Raw genomic sequence first — 21,608 nt, 5'->3', positions numbered from 1 at the left:
TCACAAGGATTTTATAAGATTAATATTCTCTTCAGCAAATAGCACAGTGAAGAGTATAGTACATGGTCAACAATAAAACTGGTCTTGATAATAAAAAAAATCTATTGTTATTATAAATGGGGAAGAAAATGAAGTTAAGTTGTAGATGCAGAATCTAGGCCAATCATGGGATTCCGTTATTCCAAAGAATATGTGCAACTCTCAGTCAGTCCCAGATAATAGTAGAGAGAAAGTAATATTTATTGAACGACTGTACTATGTTTCAGAAATCACACCAAGTAATTTACATAGGTAATCTCTTCTATTCCTCAGACCGCCTTTTTGAGTTATGGTCATTATTCCCAATTTAAATATCAGGAAATTGAGGGTCAGAGAGCTTCTTGAAGAAACAGTATTGAGCAAAAGTTCCTTGCATAATACTACACACCCTCTTCTTTTTCATAGTCATGCTTTAAAATATTTTGAGGAGCAGAGCAAGAGAACACCTTTGGATTCTGTATGGGGATTCAAGGATCACATTAAAATTAAATTATTGACTGACAGCCACTTCATGCCTACGATAGGACAATCTTGGTTCGTGATGACATATGGGGTAGCGTCCTCCCAAGAGATATAAGCCAGGCAGTAGGTCTGCTTCACTGAAAACATTAGAAAAGAGCTGTTTTGAAGGAGAAACATCTGCTATTAAAGTAATTTCAGAGACATTTTTAAAATGTGCTTAATTCTCTAAGATTGTGGTAAAAAAAAGCAATCAACTATCAGCCTGCAAATTGACTTTTGCCATCTTGGAAAAGACAGGCTGAAGATTTTTAAATGTTATACTTCCTCTCACTTTTCAGAAAAGAAGAATGAGGCTCAGCCAAATGGAATGACCAGAACAGCAGAAGAAAAGCAACTGTTCCTCTTCAGAGTTGATAATTAACTAGGGCCGGTGACAGCTCCAGGCGTGAGTATATCAGGTAGGTGACAGAATTGATTCAAATATGTTCCTTTTCAGTGTAGTATATAGCAAAGTGATGAGGCTGCATAGCTAGAAGATGTATATATATATATATCTTCTTTTTAAGTGCAGCCATGTATAGTGGGTAAGAACAGGAATGCTGGAACCATTCTGATGTTTTTAATCCTGGCTCTACCTCTTAAATGCATCAAGTTACTATACTTCTCTGGGCCTGAGTTTCCGCATTCCTGATAAGAAGACAATTATAGTGCTTACTTTATAGAGTCATTATGAGGATTAAATAAGTTCATAATTGTTTAGAACAATGACAAGTGCTATCGTTTTTGTATAAAAGTAATTGCTGAGAACAACATTATTTATGGAATCATAAATATAAATTGTTTTCTTAGGAATCCTTGAATCCAAAGGTAGCTTTTTTTTTTCTTAGAAGAAAATTGTCTTACTCAGGTCACACAGTGAAATAGGGGCCAAGTGAGGGTTAGAACTTCCAACTAGATCTGTCTCCATCTTGTACCCTCAACATTTGTCAGCCATGAAGAGGTGCCGTTAGCTCTCCCCTTTTCTTTCCTCTCAGGCTGGGAGTTCCCCAGTCATGTAAATTTGGAAACTTACAAGCAGGCTCCCTGGGCTTCAAAGCCTTCCTCATAGAAGGTAAAACCAAAGAGGACAGTAGTCTTGGAAGCTTTTGAGTTAAGGGATTATTTCCTAAAGGCCATAGTCCAACTGTAAACTCTTCATTGTACTGGGGCACGGACTAATTTATCTGAAAGGCGTTAATTAGTCCAGAATGGGACCAGATCAAGTAGATTATCATGAAATGATCAGTTTTTGGAAAAGGTCATTTGTAGCAAATGACAGAGGAGTTGGAGGTGGGGAATGTTGAGCAGAGTTTACGGAGATTAAAAGAAAGAACTAGAAGCCAGCCCACAGAGGAACAGAACAAGTACCAATACACATGGCGCCTTCATATCATTTAAATGTAGTTTTTCTTCCTTTGGGAATAAACGTGAGCGAGGATAATGATGGAGGAACAAGGACACAAAGAAGATGGGAGCTAATGTGTACTGGTGCTAGCTGCAGGTACTGTTTTGATATTTTCCTTACAATAACCCTGTGGGGTATTATGTTATGAATCCCACTTTCTGATGGGGGAGCTAAGTCTAAAATAGGTTTAAAAACTTGCTCATTAGCTAAAAAGAGGTAGAGCTGGAATTGAAACATAGGGCTCTTCCACGGAGTCCAGAGTCCTTCTGCCACAATGCCTGGCTCCCTCTCTATTGTAATAACCCCCTTTTTTTTTCCCCACTAGTTGAGCACAATTGAATAGGTTCTCACTGTGGAGCACTTTTCTCTTACCACTCTCCTGCCAAAACCTATCACCCTGTATTAGAAGGTACTTGACTGCACATCAAAGAGGGAAGAGAAACTGTTCTTTACTTAACTATTTTTAGCACAAATTACCTTACTAGCAGGTTTATCTTAAACGACGCTGGCACTATTCATGGGGCCTGGGCTACTACTGAAAGCAAAAATGTGAATTGTGCTGACACCACTCAGTACAACTGACTTTCAGCTCATTCTAATTGAAAGGCAGGCTATTGGGCCTTGTTTCATGTGAATGTGTATAAACTGGATGAGTATCTTAAATTCTCAGCCTTCTCATCACACACTTCACGATATTTAATACGTTGGCCTCCCTGAATAACTTGGTTGCCTGGGAATTCATTGCATCCATGTTTATTGAAAAGGGAGAAAGGGGAAAAAAAGAAAGAAAAGAGAAAAAGAGGTCACTAAGCATTATATTAGAATCCATTTGGGAGGTTCACTTATACTGAAAAACATCCCATGGAACCCTGTTCAGAATTACACAAGAAATCATGAGTGGAAAAAAATGGGATTTCTTCTACTTCCCACTCTCTCCACATGACCCAAATAGCCCCAAGCAAAAGAAGAATGGTAATGGTGAGTTTGTAGTTGAAGTTGAAGACATTCATATTCATAATTAAAATTTTTATGACCAAATTGAAAATTACCTTTATTGAGAGTGGTAGTTAAAACATGATTACCAATGTAGGTTCATAGATTTTAATATAAGCAACCATGAAATTTTTCTTGACCCTTCACTGGCTATCAGATGCTTTGGTTAATGGCAGTAGTTAGGTGTTTCTTAACTTGCATGACCCTGTCAATCATGCCATGTTTTGCATTTGTGTGTTTGGTAACTAATGTTGCACTTTGCTTTTGTGTATTTTAAAAAAGTATCTTCTTCTATGCTTCTGTAATTGCTGTGTCTTCTCTGAGGCACCAAGAGCTGATATTTATTAATCTACAATAATTGATACTGAATATGCACACAGCACAGGGAAGGTTATAAGAAAATGAAACACTAAGAAAGTTGTTCAATGTTAGCGTGCACATCATCTCTGGTTCTGCCACTTGCTAGTGAATAAATGACTTTCAGCAAGTAATTTATATCTGTGAGCAGCAACTTCCTCAGCTAATAAGAAAATAAATAAAAAAGAGGAAACTAATAGCACTCTGCCTTAAAAGAACATCTGTGAGGAGTAAATGAGGTAACATTGGTAGTTGTCCCACACAGTGCCGGCCACATGATAAATGCTCCAGGAATGATAACTTCTAAAAGTAATTATTATAAGTAACAAGAAAAAGAGCAACTTCTAATTGTATATCATTTCATTATTTTCTCTAAAAATAAATTGACTAGGTATATAATGAAACATTGTCTTTCATTTATGGTAGCCTTTGATATATTTCCTTAATTTTTGTCCATATATTGTTTTTGTTTACATAACTGTACTTATTTTGTTTATGATATTTTGCTTCCTGCCTTTTGAATGTAGTGTTGTGTCATAAACACATTTACATATTATTCTGTGCTCTGCGGCTAAATTGTATTTCATGCAGAATAGATATTGTATTACATTTCAACCACAAGATGTAGTGACCAAGTCATAAAATATATAAATCCTAATGCAGCGGTTCTCAACCTTCCTAATGCCGCGACCCCTTAATACATTTCCTCATGTTGTGGTGACCCCCAACCATAAAATTATTTTGGTTGCTACTCTATAACTGTAATTTTGTTACTGTTATGAATTGTAATGTAAATATCTTTTTGTTTTACATGGTCTTAGGCGACCCCTGTGAAAGGGTCATTCGACCCCCAAAGGGGTCACGACCCACAGGTTGAGAACCGCTGTAAATGCTTCATTCATTCTCTGCCCAACTTACATCCACTATCTTTTAAACCTGTCCACTTATCTGTCCTTACAGTTGCATCTCTCATTTAGACTATCTTCATGTCCTCTATTTCACCTGAATATAACAACAGCAGCTCTGTTGAGCTTCCTGTCTCAGATCTTGCCCCCTTTATTTCAATCATTCCTCATGTGTAAACAAAGCAGTGTCTCTACATTTCAATATGACTTTCTTTTTTTTCTGTTTCTTAGAGCTTTTTCATTTTGGGTCTCAAGAAATGCACTTAAACTCACTAATTTCAGAAAAAAGTCCAGTCCTTGAGGTTTTTACAAGGCCCTGTAAGCTCTGGCTGCCTTTTAAATGCATTGTTTCTAAATATAGATGGAGGAAAATCTGCCCAGAATTCACATTTTTTTTAAAGAACTGGTTAAAATGATTCAAAGTTAACACAGAAAGGTAAACGCCCAAGAACAAACATCCAAGAACATTTAAGAAAAGAAAGAATGTTAAAGAAAGATGTGCTTTTTGATACTACATGAACTAGAGACCATTGCCTTAAAATCAAAATCATGTGATCTTGGTGCAAAAATTGATAGATTGTTATAGCAGACTCAGAATCAACAAATAGAATAAAATGGATATGAAAACTTAACCAGTGACACAAATGGCAGTTTAAATCACAAGAAGAAGGAAGATTTATTTAATAAATTTTGCTTCAAAAAATGACTTCATTAGAAAGAAAATAAAGTTCGATTTTCTTCTTCACATCATATACAAAATGTAAAAGCCACATAGATTATTGTGAAAATAAATAATCAAATTAAGTTAAACCATTATTTTAAAAATAATGTTGACAAATACACTACTGAAATGTAGTAAATAATACCACACAATGAATGGTGCAGATAATAAGGGCTAGGGGAATTTCAGGGTGATAGTGGCTATATCATTTTACATTCCCAACAAAAGTATAGTAGAGTTCTAATTCCTCCACATTCTTGCCAACACTTGTTATCTTCTGTTGGTTTTCTTTTTTGATAACCCTCCTAATGGGTGTGAGGTGATATCTTACTGTGGTTTTGATTTGCATTTCCTGATTAGCCTTGTTGAGCAATTTGCCATTTACCTATTGGCCATTTGTATGTTTTCTTTAGAGAAATGTCTGCTCAAGTCTTTTGCCCATTTTTTTGAATTGGGTTGTCTTTTTACTACTTAATTATGGGAATTCCTTATGGATTTTAGATATTAACTCCTTATTAGATACACTATTTGCAAATATTGTCTCCCAATTCTATCGATTGCCTTTTAATTTAGTTGTTTCCTTTGCTGTGCAGAAGCTATTTAGTTTCAGGTAGTCCCACTTATCTATTTTTGCTTTTGTTTTCAGTGCTTTTGGTATCTGATCTAAGAAGTCATTGCCAAAATCAATGTCATGAAAATTTACCGTTGTCGTCTTTTAGGAGTTCTACAGTTTCTGGTCATGATATCCATTCACAAATAAACACATTCAAAGATTTTAGCATAGAAGTCACTGTGAATATACAGTTACCCTTGGTAGCTTATTATTCAATTTTAAGACATGAAAACATTTTAAGATGAGGATTTCAAATTACATACAGAAATAAAAATAAGTACGACCAAAGGAGGTTATATCAGAGATAAAATGTGAAGCTAAGAAAAAGCTCCAATTTTTCCCATGAAGTGAGAGCTGAAAAATCAACATTTCATAGAAATAAAAATTATAACTATAAAATCTGTTTTTTGGGGAAAAATATAATTTGTGAGTAAACATGCATAACTGTTTTACTTGATACTTTATTTTCTGTTTATCTTAGGTATGAATGTGCACAGATTTTATGTTGCTTTATTTTTCTAAATCTAAATCTAATTTTCCAAATTTATCTCTGTGGCCCTGCTTGGCAAAGTTGGCATGTCATTCATACTAGACATTCTTAGTGAACACCTCTCCATTTCCAGGATTGTCCAAGCATGCTGAAATTTACATTGTCTGAACATATAGACTGGACTTCTGGTCTTCAGTCAATATACTCACTGCTGACACACCTTGGCTCATGAGGACCATTCAAAGCCTGATACTCAAATACCTACCTGACAATCTTGGGAAGGGAAAACTTTCACTATAATTACCCCAACTCCAAAAACAGCCTTCATCCTCTACCTTTCTGACCAATTGAACGTAAATTCATTCTTTGATCCTGAAACACAAAATATTTTGCTCCCCTCTCATATATACACACACCTGCTCAAGCTTTAAAAATAGATTTCTGTTTTTTGTTTTTTTCAGAATATGAGGGTTATTTTTTCCTGGTGATTTAGCACAAGAAAAAGAAAAAACACAGGGTAATTTTTTTCTTAAAAGTTCAACTTCCAATATATTTTAGAAATCTATGTTTCCAATTAATTATTTGAGCACTGTGGTATTAAAATGGAAATATGAGTTGACTCAAGATTTAAAAAATCTTACTGAGCTCCTTTCATCATCATCTTGTTGGTTTGTTAAATTACAATTGTCAGACTGCACAGCAAAAGAAACCACCAACAAAACAAAGAGGCCACCAACCAAATGGGAGAAGAGATTTGCAAACAATGCCTCCAATAAAGGGCTAATATCCAAAATATATAAAGAATCCCTACAACTCAACAACAAAAAGACAAACAATCCAATTAAAAAATGGGCAGAGGACATGAACAGAAACTTCTCCCTAGAAGACATACAAACAGCAAACAGACATATGAAAAAAATGCTCAACTTCATTAGCTACTAGTGAAATGCAAATCAAAAACACAATGAGATATCACTTCTCACCTGTTAGAATGGCTATCATCAACAAGACAAACAATAACAAGTGTTGGAGAGGTTGTAAAGAAAAAGGAACCCTCATATGCTGTTGGTGGGAATGTAGTTTGGGTCAGCTGCGATGCAAGGCAGTGTGGAGGTTCCTCAAAAAATTAAGAATAAAATTACCATATGACCCAGCAATCCCTCTCCTAGTTATCTACCTAAAAAAATCTGAAAATACTTATCCATAAAGATATATGTACTCCAATGTTCACTGCAGCATTATTTATGGTGGCCAAGACATGGAAACAACCTAAGTGTCCTTCGGTAGATGATTGGATAAAGGAGAGTGCTACATATATACACAATGGAATGCTACTCTGCCATAAGAGGAGATCTTTCCATTTGTGACAACATGGATAGATCTTGAGATTATCATGCTAAGTGAAATAAGTCAGACAGAAAAAGTCAAGAACCATATAATACCACTCATATGTGGGATATAAAACTGAAAGCAACAAAGGAACAAGGCAAACAAATAAAGAAATAAAAACTCATAGACACAGACAAGTTTAGTGGTTACCAGAGGGTAAGGGGGGAGAGGTGGTAAATGAGGGTAAAGGGGGTCAAATATATGGTGATGGAAAGAGAACTGACTCTGGGTGGTGAGAACACAATGTTATATATAGATGATGTATTACAGAATTGTACACCTGAAACCTATGTAATTTTACTAACCATTGTCACCCCAATAAATCTAATTAAGAAAAAGAAAACAATATGTATCTTCAAGGCTCCTCAGTAGGACAGTGTCACCTTTCTTCTAGGCAAACTTAGACATGGGCAGAGGGATTCTGGATTTGGCCTGAAAGGTGGAGTACAAAAATCTCAAGTCTAATGGCAGTATCATCAGTGTCTTTTTTTTTTTTTTTTGTCACTAAGTTACTTGGCAAAGGCACCCCAGGAAATCAATGGTCCTGTGAGGGTTTCATACTGTGCACCTTTTGTTGAAACCCAGGGTGATACAAGGATTTGGAAGAGGGAGGCCTCAGCTATATGTCATTTGCCACTCTCAGGAATTGAGCGTGGCCTATGTACTGAGTAAAATTTCTACAATAGCACAAATTTGTATATAAATTGATTATTCTCGTTACACCAACTCAGGAAAGATGGTGAGAGAAAGGCTAATCTGAAGGGAATTTCTACCTTCTTGGGAAGTGCAATGCAAAATGGTTCCATAAAACAACAAAAAGGGATCCCACAAGGAGGACATAACCAGAATTGCTGCCAATGCTGCCACTCTGGAAATCTCAACCAGCTAGATAGCCAGAGGTATTCTCAAAGTTTAAACCATAGAAACAACCACCAGCAAATGGTGCAAAACTCTAGCCAGGACAGAAATGCATTTGAATGGCATAGTTGGACCCCTGGTACTCCTGTACAGTGGTTCTCAACCTTCCTAATGCNATCCTAAATGTCCATCAATGGATGAATGGATAAAGGAAACATGGTACATACATGTAATGGAATACTATTCAGCCTTAACAAGAAAGGAAAGCCTGCCATTTGCAACAATATAGATGGACCTTGAGACTTTTCATGCTAAGTGACATAAGTTAGGGCAAGAAAGACAAAATACTGTATGAGCTCACTTATATGTGAAATTAAAGAATGGATAAACGAATGAATGAATGAATGAATGAATGAATGAATGAATAAATGAATAAATAAACAAAAGAGATTAGATTGTGGTCACTAGAACATGCCATTAGGGGAGGAGGAATTGAATGAAGATAGTCAAAATGATACAAGATAAATAAGTACTAGGGATGTCACGTACAACATGATAACTTTAGTTAACACTGCTCTGTGGTATATTTCAAAGTCATTAATAGAGCACATCCTAAGGGTTCTCATCAAAAGGAAAAAAAAAATTTTTCTCTTTCTCTTTTTTGTACCTACATGAGATGATGGATAGTAACTAAACTTATTGCGGTAATCACTTCACAATATATGCAAGTAAAAGCATTATGCTGTACACCTTAAACTTATACAGTGCTACATGTTCATTTTATCTCAATAAAATTAAGGGAAAAAAGAAAAATCAAAGACATTTATTTAGTGATATTTACTCTCATTGGTTAAAGATAAAACCTTAATTTTTTTTTCAAATGTCCTAAAATATGCTGGCTTCTGTTTTAATGGAATCATTGAAGGAGGTTTTTTCTTACCAAATATCCTCAGATAGTTCACAATGCCTGTTGGGAGGTCACTCTACCTAGGTCTTCATTGCATCATTGTATTAAAAGAAGGGATTGGACCAAATAATATCTAATATCCCTTCTAAGTCTAAATTTTTAATTAAATAATCCTGTCAATTATTTCATTATGATTCCCCTCACATATGTTCTTTCTTAACATTCCCATAGCTGCCTCTTCAGTTCTTGCTTGGACTATTGTACTCCAGACCTTATATTTAATAAGCATTAAAAAATATCTACTCAGCCAATTTAGATGAGAGTGTCAAGAAATAAGCATATACTAATACAATTNGATTTCCTGGAGTGTGTCCTAGATTTGGGAACCCCCTGCTAATAGGGAATACAACAAAAACAATGGATGTCACTCCTGGGATTAGGTTACAAAAGACTGTGGCTTCCACCTTCCTGGCCTTCTCTCACTTTCATTTGTTCGCTTGGAAAGGTCCACCTAACAAGGAATTGATGTCTCACCAACAGCTAGTGAGGACCTGAGACATGTCATAGATATGCGAATAATCTTGAAAGCTGACTCTCCCCATCAAACCTTGAGGTAGGTCACTCAGGTTGACGACTTAATTTTAGCCTTGTGAGAGTCCTCTGAGCAGAGGCACAATTTCTGACTCACAGGCATTGTGAAATACATGGTTTTGTTTTGAAACTACTATATTGTGAGGTGATTTACAAGGCATCAATAAATAATTAGACATTATTTTTGTCTTTATTCAATCTTGTGTTTCTTCTACATTAGTGTTCATTTCTGAAATTAGTTTTTTCTTTTATTTCTAGTTCTTTCTCCATGTTCATGTATGCCGCATCAGACCATTTGTAATTATGATTTATATTGCTCTTTCATGTCTTTATCATTTCCCTAATGTTTTCTCATAATTTTGGAGCAGGTTACAGTTTTCATCTGTTTTGTAGTCATGACTTTATTTCATGTCTTTTATAAACATATTTTGCTCCTTATTCGCCCTCTTTTTATAATAAAGTTATATAGGATTTGACCTTGATACTCACTGAGAGCTCATGATTATGTGACATTTGTTTTCCTAAATTTTTGGAAAGCATATTCGAGGTAGTTTTTGCTAATTCCATCTAGCTCCACCTTCTTTTGCTTTCACGTAGTTACAAAAAGTTTGGCATCTTGCTTCGTGAGCTCTCCTGTCCTGCTCTTTCCCCACCTGCAACTTCTCTTTTCTCCATTTCTGTTATCCCCATCCCACTCAGTTCCCCACCTCCNGATATAGATATAGATATAGATATAGATATAGATATACCGATAACAAAAGATGAATACAAGTCATGTGTATACATTTTTTGGCACCCCTGGTAAAATTATTACAATATTATTGACTACATCTCTTATGCTGTACATAGTTATCTACCTAATGATTTTTGAAGGTAAGCCCAGGGAAGATTAGAAGTTGAAAATAGTTAGCAAGCAGCCCACCCTCCTTTCTCACAGTGCTTCCCGGTGTCCAGTATCTGGCCTACACCACTGACCTGACGCAGCGAGCCTCTCGTCCCCAGGCCTCCCTCAGGACTTTACCACTAACTCTTGGAAGACAAATTACTCAGGATGCTGAAGCCAGACTATTACCTGGAGCGTCTTCTCCTGGGAGCTTTCATCTAACAATAGCAATCCTGTCCTTTGATTACACAGCTATATTTGTGATTTCTACTTGATAACAATCATCTTAAAAATTGATTTATTTCTAAATGGTTATTGTCAAAATAATAAAATATTTAATTTAGTAAAAAAATGAATGAAATGTGCCAAAATAGCAATCCTTATCAATTTTAGGTTCAGGATGTCTCTAAATTTCTTTTGAACTTTTTTATAGAAATTTTTGTCAAAATAGAGAAAATATAAAAAACTAATAAAATATTAAAAATAAAAAACAATAAAATACATATATATATATATTCATATGTTTTATGACCTTTGAAATGGTTTACAAATGTAAAGTGTCCATGATTATTCATAAATCTCCCAAAGAGAAATTATTGCTTGGCTTCCTACATCCTATGCATTCAATTTTCATAAAATATTTCTTTAAATTTGGCCAATTGTATTAACAGGTGGTTACCGATTTTGATGTGATGTTTGAGTATAAACTGTTATTTCAAGTAAAAGTGTCTTATTTAAGACCCATATGGTGCTTGTCATGACAATTTACTGTCTGGCAGGGACAAAATACATGAAATGAAAAGTAATATGAAGAATTATGTAGTTATACAGTTAATAAATTGTTTGAACAGAAATGTAGGCAGCATGAGTGTATGCAAAAGGGAAGTTAATCTGTTTATGATGATAAGATTCCTCAAGGAACATTGAAGTTAAGTCCTTAATGAGAAGTAGGTACTTTTAGAAAACTGGGATTGCTATGGACTAAATGTTTGGACCCACAATTCATATATAAGGATTCTAACCCCAATATGATGGTATTAAGAGGAAGAGTCTCTGGGAGATGGCCAGGTCATGAGAGTAAAGCTCTCATGAATGGGATTAGTGCCCTTATAAACGAAACCCCGAAGAACTTTCTTGCCCTTTCTGCCATGTGAAGACACGGAGAAGATGGGCATCTAGGAACCAAGATGCAGTCCCTCCCCAGACACAGAATCGGCTGGCACCTTGATCTTGGACATCCCAGCCTTCAGAACTGTGAGAAATAAATGCCTGTTGTTTATAAGCCTGCTGGTCTATGGTATTTTGTTTTAGCCGCCTGGCAGGGGTGAACAGAATCTTTTCAGGAAGAACAAACAACTTTCATACAAGAGCTTCACACATTAGAGGAGATCTTTGTACATTAGGGAAAAGAAATGAAGTTAAATGTTGGGAACTATAAAGAATGAAGGGCTAGGCCATGCTCGTAGCTGAAGAAAAGCTCTGCTCCACATTTGACTTACAGAGAACCACTTTTACCTATCGCTCCATGATGTTGCTCTGCTTCCTTGGACCTAGGAGCAGTGATCACCTGAAATAGCTGTTTCCCCTTGGTGCCGGGAGGCATTTTAAATTTCATATGGAAATCACATCTTGCCATTGCAAAGGTTCCTGTATGGATGTCTATTGTGGTACTTAGAGATGGAGAGATGGGAACAGATAAATTATCTGTAGGATTTTGCAATGCTGTGCAAAGACTTAATTTTCTCTGTATTCCCATAGAGAGAAGATTCAAAAAGGAATGAAAATGAAGCTGTGGTCCAAAAAGAATAAGGAGAAAAAGATGTTCACTTTAAATTAGAATGTTTTAAACTATTCACTTTATAACCTGGCCAAGAACTGAAGTCCCAGCAATTTTAACGATCAGGGACTTGCAAAAGTGTCAGCTGCTGAGGGGGAGGAAAAATGTTTTTCCTGTTTTCTCTTACAGTAAAACCATGGACCTTAGCTTTTATGCCTTTTTCTCCCTGTTAGTTTTCTCTGTATTTTGGGGCTAGAACATTTTGATTCTAATTAAGTTACTTTTTATTGACATTACCTATTCTCTGAAGTCTAAAGTCTGTGCCTAGCATTCATTTTCTTCACTTTAGGAATTCTAGAAAGACATGATCATTTCTCCTGAGGGACACATTTCTTATATATTTCTAACCAGTTATCTTTCTCCCTTTTTGTTTGGGACTAATTTTAGTGAAGGAATCATATGTATATATTCCGAATCATATGTATATATTCCTATACCTTTAAACTTTACTCATCCTAATTCCACAAAAAGACTATCTATAAACTAATTGTGCAAAATTATTGGTAACACAAATGTCAGCTCAGGAGGGATACTGTTTAATACATAATTACATAGTCACCTATTAATTGAATGAGAAAGTGGCATATGCTGGCACCTCTTCACAGCAACGTCCTCATCCCTACCAGTACCAGACCTATTAAGGATTTTTCCTGAAATGGAGAAATACCCTGAAATAGTTTATTAATGAGCATTGTATATAACGTGTCCATGTGGCACATTAGAAATTGACACAAAGCAAGGGAGAGCTGATAATGTCAGACTTTAGCATACATCACTCATCTTCACTACAGAATATCAAAGGCCAAGCTAAGAGCTAAGATTAGCCCGCGTTCTCAAAACTGAATGCAGGGAGCACAATCATCCCCACAAAACTCGCGTGCATAGACTGATGCTTCCATTGTGATCACTTTCGCATTCCACGAAGGTCTTAGCAGACTATTTATGACATTAACTCTGAACTGGATTTTCCAATGTCAGGGGACAGTTCTGAACATACACCTATGTATAACTACTTTGTAGTCTCTGTCAAAATAACTTTACATTTACTGAACTTTTGCTACTANAATGGTGCAAAACTCTAGCCAGGACAGAAATGCATTTGAATGGCATAGTTGGACCCCTGGTACTCCTGTACAGTGGTTCTCAACCTTCCTAATGCTGTGACCCCTTAATACAGTTCCTCATGTTGTGGTGATCCCCAACCATAAAATTATTTTTGTTGCTACTCTATAACTGTAATTTTGCTACTGTTATGAATCATAATGTAAATATCTTTTTGTTTTCTGACGGTCTTAAGCAACCCCTGTGAAAGGGTCATTCGACCCCCAAAGGGGTCACAACCCACAGGTTGAGAACCACGGGTGAGCTCATCTGGCTTCTCTGTTCATTTCATTAACCTCATAGTAACATAACATCATATTTTACTTATCTGAATTGTTTGGATTGGAATATGACATGACTCTTAGTAGGTGAGAGATTAATTTTTCCGTAATCCAACATAATATCTATTTTAAACTCACAATGTCTCAGAGCAGCAGAAAATAATGCCAATCAAATTGGAGCCTTTCTTTTGTATTGATTGGATTGTATCTAAGGGGCTTACCTCATTCCAGGCAATATGTTTGGGGGAATGGGGAGAAAATTGCCATCAGTATCCCTTGATATGTCCATGATCCCAAATGATCACCTATCATTGATTACAAGGTCACTTTTGACTTTCTGGCTTCTGTGGGTCTGGAAGATCTTCTCTGTGGTGTCCATAACACAGATGGAGGCTTAAAAATACTGTCTATCAAAGAACTCATGTGTATAGGGGCATATCATGTCCCTAGGGCTCTGCCTGGGGAAAGGCACAGAGCTTCACTCTCTGGATCAAGCCTCTTTCCACCCCCCTTAACCCATCTGGGAGCATTTGGTTTCTGGTGGTCACAGAGATCTCATCTTCTTTTAGAGACATAACCTGGTTCCTAATAGAACTCCATCCCAGCACCGATTTTTGTAATGGCTCAGGTTCCAGTTCTCTCATAACCATGAGCTTTTCTCAAAGTCAGTCACTAAATGCAGGATGGCTTAATTTTAGATCCTGTTGATAAGACTTCGTCTGCATCTTTTGACATTTCAGGTATGCACATTTACATAAGCCACAGCCCCAGGCAGTAGTCATACCATTCTTTTAACCATATTTCATAGAGTAGAGAGTCCTGCACCTGCCCCAGTTTTCATGCAATTTACTTAACTCTGGTTTCCTGCCACTCACTAGGAGCTTTGGCTCCCATTCCTCTGCAGGAGGCCAATCCTGGCTGTATGCAGCCCCAGAGCCCAGCAGGCCCTGGCTCCAGGCCCTGACTACTAACTCACTGCGGTGATTTGCTATGGCCTTTCTGTTCCATGGATATACTTTTCTTATTTTGCGTTTACCATATATTAATAATTTTCTGGTTCTTTAAAAACTTTCTTTTCCTGTTGTATTCAGAGTTGATAGAGAAGCTCAGGCTTAAACTCGTCAGAATGTCATCCTGACCTTCAGTCCCACCTTGTGGGGTTCTGATTGCCCAGTTCTCAGAGTGACTTGGCATACTGTGTACGTGAAGACCCAAGTAGATAGGCAAGTCAGCACTCCATGCTGTCCACAGCCCATCTGATCCAAGGAGGAAGATGAGCTATAATTGTGCTCTATGACATATTTCACTTGAGAAAATATAAGTATAAAAATGGCATAGAAGAAATAGCCAACTTAAATAAATCAAATACTATAAAGAATATACAGTCAAACTCATAAATTCCCAATGACCCCAAATTCACCTGATGGTGTTGTGATTCTGGCCAAATCACCAAGGACCAGATAATTCTTATATATATTATGACCTTTCCAAAGATTATAGAAAAGGAAAAAAAAAACTGTCCAACAAACTTGATTATTATCTTTAGTTTCTGTAGATGAAATGGTCAATTTGCTGATAATTTATTGGAACTATTTAGAGTTCATTATTATTGCTGGAAAACCAAAACTATATTCAAAGTTCAATGCAATAGAAACTCAAGAGCAGTAAAAACAAAAAAAGGGTAGAATTAGAAAAAAAACATATTCATAAAGCAGAAAAATCTTTGAGATACTAAGGAACCTAACAAAATGAAAACGAATCATTATGAAAAAATAATTATAAAATATTGTGAAAGGTATATGTGCAAACCAAAACACCTGGTAAAAGGTGTTATAGACAGGAAAATTCACAATAGTAAGGGTATCTGTTTTTCCATAACTAGAGGACAATCTCCCTCAAGAAACTTTATGGTATATAATAAACTAATTTCACAATTAATGTGAATGTATAACATTCAGAAATACCCAAAATATCTGTTAAGGAACCTGCCTTTTAATGCAGCATAATATTAGTACAGAAACAGATAAATATTATGAAGGAATTGAGAGCTGAGGTAGCAACTCAAGCTTATAAATCTTTTTTTTATTATTAAGCAGCTTTATAAAGATATATTTTACATACAAAATTGCATGTTTCAAGAAATAGTTTGACGTTTTTATATTTGTATGAACCTGTGTAATTGTCACAATCATAAACATAATCACCACAAAAGTTTTCTCTTTTTTATTTTATTTTATTGGGCAATTAAAAAATTCCCTGTATTTTCAAGTCACTTTACATCTGTATGTTTTAGTCCTTATCTTTCATATTAGAAGCTTTCTTCTGCTCTTTGAAAAACATTGTTAAGAAAATTAAAAGATAAATCACAACAGTAAGAAAATATTTACATATCATGTATCTGATAAAATACTTTTATCTAGAATGAGCTCTCAAAATTCAATAATAAGAAAACATATTTTCTTATTATAAGAAATAGCCAACTTAAATAAATCAAATACTATCCACACTCAGCTTGCATTCACCATGGGTGGATGGAGTTCCTGCTCTCTCTCTAGGCCCTCCTTCCTGGTCAGATGGGTAGTCCTTTCACCCAACAGAATGCTTCATATTTACCTTTTTCAAATTTATTTTTCAATTATAGCTGACATACAGTATTATATTAGTTTCAGGTGAATAAAATAGTGATTAGACATTTANGCCATGACTTTTTATTGGCCAAACACTCTCAGAAGCCAGAAAGCAAGGGGCGTTTTCCACTGTGTCCATAAAATTCAGACCCTTACAGCAAAATATGAAATGAGGATGGCTGGAGAGCAGACCCAGAGGGGCAGAAAGTAGATACTTGATACAACTAGCTTGCCTCTTTCTAGCTCATTCTCAGAGTTAAATATTAAATAAACAAACCTAAAGATGGTTTTGGCCTAGGTTGGACTTTGATTTAAACCTTAACAGAAGGACAAATATTTTAAAGAATGAAATAAATATCTGATACCATCTGTCATCAGACTCTGCTTTCTGAATTTTTCCCTTTGAAAAGTTAAATTCCACTGAGTCTTACTGTTTAAACATTGGTATTATATATCAATCCAACTTCCGGACTGATATAGGAAGAGTTAAAACTTGGATTCTCCAACCTACTACAAAGAGGTATTTTCCTTAAATCAGAAAGAGAGTTACTGTACACTTTGAATTGGGAACGCACACTCAATAGTCACATGAATACTCGGCTTTGACACACCACCTGAGTGTTCTAATGCATTTTAATGAAATATTACTAATTCCAAATGAGAACAATCACTTTGCTAACATTCATTATTTAATGTCAGCCATTGAATCCATACTTTACACTGTAGGGAAACAGCTACAAATTCCATAAATAGTCCATGAGAAAATAAAGTTCCAAGATACAAATAGGGGAGTTAATGGAGCAGAAAAAACTTCCAATACCTTGTGAACAGAGTAGCCATCTCCCAAGAGCAAGGGTAGCCAAATGTTTTCTGGGAGGCCGAGCACAGCTAGGTTCAGATAAAGTTGTTTGTCAGGGAGGAGGATGAAGGAAATGCAGCTGGAATCTCCCAAACAAAAAGCGTCCTCTCTCTGTGAGGTCCATGGAGTCCAGGGGTGATGTTATTAAAGACACTGTAAGAATGAATAGGAAAACCTAGAAATTAACAGAAGCAATGGGGTGTTACAGAACCATTTTGCTTGTGGTGAACAAAAATGTATTTTGTAATGACAACCAGATAATTCTCTACAGAGTCTAAAAATCTCACAGCAAAATCGAATGAGAAAAATATCTCTGGACCCCATGAATACCTTCAGACAAATGGTGTAAGAAAGGCAAGGAGCTCAAACTAAAATAAAATATCTAGGAGCCGGGATTGGTGATCTGCTATCGAAAAGAGCAACCTGCACCTGTTACCCCAATAAGTCCATATTGTAGTCATCTTTGGATCAGTGTGTATTTTATTTCGTTATTGAATAACCTGCCTAGTTAATCATAGAAAATCCAAGTCAGAATGTTTGGGAATCAAGACATGGCTTGCATAATATCCATTCAAGGATAGTATATATTTGATTGAATTTCCACTACCAAAATTCAATGAGCTATAGTATCCGTTATGCCTCCAACTCTGAACCCTTCTTAAAGAACCTTAGAGACTCACCATTGACCCCGTGACATCACATAGAATTAGGATTCTTCCAGAAGTGATAGGCCACAGGTGATCAAATATTCAAGGATTACCCTCGGAAGCCTTTAATCCCCCTTGGGTCCTCCCCAGTGTTCAAAGACTTCATTCGCCTCCTGTCTATTTAACTTTGAAAAACGATCAACAGAATGGAATCTTCTAGGCTGAGCCATTTTCTAGCCTGTCCTCTCCATCTTATGACAATGACAGAAAAGCAAAAGATTCTGTAGAATAAAAACAGAACCATCTACTTCTAACAACCCAACTTTCCCAAAATTTATATGAGGGCAATTAGTAGTGATATTTTAACTCTTAGAAGGGAATATGCCCATACCATTTACATGATTAATTTCTGATATCAAAACCTTATGTAATCTAGTAACTATGTAAGCATACATTGTGTCCAAATCCTGACTGAGGTCACAGTTGTGCCAGAAGGCAACCAAAAGGGTTTAGACATCCACTCCAATGAAAGCCCAAACAGAAGTCAAAATACTCAGTGCCAGGTTCAAAGAAAAAGTAGGAAATTCAGAAATACTAGTGTGGCTATACGGAAATACAGGAAGCATACTAAAATCTTCATTTGTTTCAGTGAGAGTGATTTTTTTTTAAGTATCAACTGAAATCAACCTACATTTTCAAGGCCTGTGCAACAAGACAAATAATAGAAGCTTGCTAAATCATAATTTAACATTTTTAACAAAGCCAGTGATGGATTGAGCCATACTAATGTATTTAGATTCCATTGCCACTGAGATTTTTTTCTGGACAAGATAGGGATAAAAACCTATCTTTACAGCTGGGTAGAATACCTGCACTTAAGGTACTTTAGTGGGTATTTAATATTATTGGTTCTTGATCCCCACTATTTATCAGATTCAGCTTAGAAGATTAAAACAAATGATATTTATTCCCATAAGTTCTGGTTCAATTGCTCTGAGATGGAGCTGGTCACGGCTATTGTGTGTGTGTGTTCCCAGGTGATTTGGTTGTACAGTGAGGGCTGATGATCACTGATCTAGCTGAACCTGAGTCACCCATGCAGTAAGTGAGAGAAGGACCACTGAAGTGATCCATATAAAATCACTGTCAAGTGAAAGAACACTCAACTTCTGGTCAGAAGATGCAGATTTGTTGCTAATAATAGTGTGAAATTGTGCAAATCACATCAATTCTCAGTTTTAGGATATTCATAAGGGAAATGAAGAGAAAATGCCTGCTTGACTTACTTCACAGGATTGTTGAGAGAATCGACATAAAACTATGTGACCTAAACTATGTAAAATTACTTTCTAAAATGTCAAGTACTACACACATATTAGGAATCCTTATTGCAGTAGAGGCAAGCCTAGCACAGAAGTCTGATATTTCCTAGTTCTTCAACTTTTTAAATCGTTCTCTTTTTATAGCAGTGACTCTATTACACTCCTCATTATCAGGCAATATAAAGATCAGCACATAATATTAACTAGCTTACCACCATGCAGCAGTCATTAATTTTCATATTTATGACTCAGATGTTCTACAATTTCACCACTCAAATGAGGAGCGGTGTGAAATCAGCAGCATGGGCATCACCAGGCAGCTTGCTAGAAATGCAAATCGCATGCCTCACCCCAGCCCTGCTGAATCCAGCCAAATCCTCAGTTTAATAAGATCCCCAGGTGATTCGATGAACATTAACGTGAGAAATACTGTTCTACAAGATCTCAAAATGTCTTTGGCATGACGAAATTAGGTTTACTGCCATTTGAGCAATTCTGTTTCTATTTTAAGTCTTCAAAACCTAAAAATGCCTATGACATATATGTGTGTGCAGAGGTGCGATTCTATCTCAAACTACGGGGTTAAGAAAATGCTCCCCTTTCTCTATTTGAGCCAAACAACAGCATTCATTGCATTAATTTAATCAAATTCTCTTTAGATTTCTCCTCACAATAATCAATTCTTAGCAGTGATTTTGATTCATATGAACTAATCACTATACGTTTTTGTGAAAGCTTAGAGATTTAACAATCTCATTTTAGATGAGTCTGTTTTGAACAGAAGTGATTAGACTCTATACAATCCAAGCTCCCCATTGAGTGCCCCATCCCTTTCTCCCTTCTCCAAGCCACAAGCTCATATTACCCAGCCCAGGCTGAAACTAAGGTGAGAGTCTTAGGGGTGACCAAAGCATACAGCTTGTTATTTGGATTACATTTTCTTAGTTAGGGAAGACATCCTTGGTGATTTTAATTTAATCAGAATATTGCAGTTTGGAGAGTTAAAGAAAGAGAATCTGGTCTCATTTTTCAGACATTTTTTAAAAAGGAAAAAATAAAAGTAAATAGGTTTGCCTTTTTTTCCTCAAAGATGCTATGCTCCAATTAATTACCCTGTCTTAAGATGTTCCCTAGGCTCTGCAGAAATTAGGACTGTCTGAGTGGAAATTAAATAAGATGAAATCTTAACAAATGGCAGTTACATGAGTTACTCAGTCATCCCACAGGCTCTGCATACTGAGTGAATGGAAATTTTCCTGCAACCCCAGATTTCCCTCCACAGCTAATTGGGTGTAAATTGCTGCCTATTTATAGTTGATCTATGAATAGATGTCAGTCCCAAAGTGTCATGGACTTGAGGTATATTGCAAGAGGCTTATGATGAATTTGTTTTCACAGGGGGTAATGATTTTTGAAAAGGATGGCCACAAAAGGTAAGCAGGGCAACAAGGTGTGGCAGGGAAGATGTTTCCTAGAACATCTTTTAAACCTTTTGTGAAATGAGCCAGCAATAAGGAAAACCAATGCGATCCACAGGGCTTTGGCAGAGGAAGGGGTATAGGGGCTCACCCCTGTGCAACTGTCAATTTTACTTTGGAAAGGATAAGGACAGAGAGAGAATCGAAGGCCCAGACATAAGGTAATAAAGCTTATTAAGGAAGACGAAATTGCTTGAATAGATTCCTCCCCCCACTTCCATCCCAAAGACAAATACTGATTGTCAGCTATTAAACATAATTTCTGGCATAGGTCTCTCGAATGCAACTTGTAGTGAATGAATTACATAGTGTAAAATGTACAGCTTTAGTGCTGGGAGTAAGATGATCAGCTGTGTATGGAGCCAGGCCTGTTTTACATTAATTCACCTAAGTCTATATTGTGTCATATGTCCTTTTTTAATTTAATACTACGTGCACTAAATCTTTTTTTTTCCCCCACTTTCTGCAGGAATATTTCATGCTAAAGCAACGGGAAATGCTCATTGGTACATTCACCAATATTGATTGCTGCTTTGGTTATGTTCTTAGTGTTTCTCTCAGCAGAAGCGCTTCTCCCTGTGCTTCCTCATCCCCATTCCAGTCCTCAGGACTCGTGTCTGTCAGGTATTTATAGGCAGCCTTTGCAGCAATAAGCGTGTTCCTCCTCAGTTTATAGACAAAGAGATAGATGATCTATCAAGTGTAGTGCCTGGGGATGATAGAACAGACATTTGCAATTGGCAATAAAGAACTCCAAGGCTCAGAAGTTTCCCCGAAGATGGAGTTTCTAAAAGTTTCTACTCT

The sequence above is a fragment of the Hipposideros armiger genome, unplaced genomic scaffold (genome assembly GCF_001890085.2).
Source record: "Hipposideros armiger isolate ML-2016 unplaced genomic scaffold, ASM189008v1 scaffold_145, whole genome shotgun sequence".
In the NCBI taxonomy this organism is placed as follows: domain Eukaryota; kingdom Metazoa; phylum Chordata; class Mammalia; order Chiroptera; family Hipposideridae; genus Hipposideros; species Hipposideros armiger.
Note: the sequence above shows the minus strand (reverse complement) of the source record.